Below are 1,096 nucleotides of genomic sequence, written 5' to 3' on the forward strand. Positions count from 1 at the left end.
TGATGACAAGCTTAGCTAAGGGGGAGCTGTGAGGTGAGAGAAGGGACAGGGTGACAAAGATGCTGTAAAGGTAGACATTAAAAGATCTGGCAGCTGCTTGACTGTATGGAATAAGGGAAAGTGGGGAGTCGAAACTCCTGCTCAGTTACCAACCTAGGAGACCTGCAGGATGGTGGTGCCTTAGAGAAAGAGAACTTTGGGTGAGAAGCTGGGTTGGGGGAAGCATAATCTCAATAACAGGCCTGAACTCTGAATATCCCCCAAGGGTCGGTCCTGGGCTCTTTCCTCTTCTCTCTACACTCTCTTCACAACCTCGTTGGCTCCCACAGCTTTAATTCTCTGTGCAAGTGATCCCTAGATCCCCATGTTCAGTTGCATCCTCTTTCCTCAATCAATGTTTACTGAATTGAATCGTCTAATCCAAACATCCCATTTTATAGGTGAAAATGTTGGGGACCAGAGAAGTCAAGTGACTAGTGTAGGGATAATGACCTGCTCAGTAGCATTGTCATGGCATGGGATCTCAGCACCATAGCTCGAGAGATATGCCCTCAAAGGCCATGCAGTGCCCTTTTACAGATAAGAAAAATGAGGTTCATGGGAATTAAATGGCTTTCCCAAGATCACAGAGGTAGAGCCAGAGGGGGGATCTGAACCCACATTCCCTGATTACAAAGCTGGACCTCATTCCCCTTCTCCACAATGCTTCCAGTTTTAAACACCCTTGGTCACTACATTCCTTTCATCTTTTTAACCATTTAAACCTAATTTCAGTTCCATTTTTGGACATTTATTTATTTTTTTTCTGGATAGCTCAGTGATGATAGCATGCCTAACAATCTATAGTTTCCACATTAAAAAAATCCATTTAATATTGCCATTTCTCTGTGCTACCCAAAGGAATCCAGTGTCCTGATGGGGCCTCATGGAGCCTTCATGGTGTTTGGGAGCTTACCTTTGTAGAACTCCTGTGCTGGAGAAAGAGCGGGGTTCCAGCTGGAATCTCCTCAGCAGCTCCTTGGAAGCCTCTGGTGACTGTAAAATGGAAGATGCTTGGGCTCGAAGGAGCAGAAGACACCCAAGGGTAGAACTGAGG

The 1,096-nt window shown here is 45.6% G+C and overlaps 1 protein-coding gene across 2 annotated transcripts in view; it reads right to left on the reverse strand.

Moving 5' to 3' along the window:
- LOC138172069 (lipase member J-like) overlaps positions 1-1,096 on the reverse strand; it is a 123,466-nt gene that overhangs the window by 30,280 nt on the left and 92,090 nt on the right. Inside the window, exon 1 of one of the 2 annotated variants that reach the window (XM_069101663.1) lies at positions 956-1,090. The exons of the other annotated variant lie outside the window; for it this stretch is intronic. The gene's annotated coding sequence lies outside the window, so the exon portion shown is untranslated. Of the gene's footprint in view, positions 1-955; positions 1,091-1,096 lie in introns of those variants that run through there. 2 annotated transcript variants of the gene reach the window in all.

This window comes from Petaurus breviceps, unplaced genomic scaffold (genome assembly GCF_028583685.1).
Source record: "Petaurus breviceps papuanus isolate PSGF00001 unplaced genomic scaffold, PetGlider_PUasm1.0 490, whole genome shotgun sequence".
Classification (NCBI taxonomy): Eukaryota; Metazoa; Chordata; class Mammalia; order Diprotodontia; family Petauridae; genus Petaurus; species Petaurus breviceps.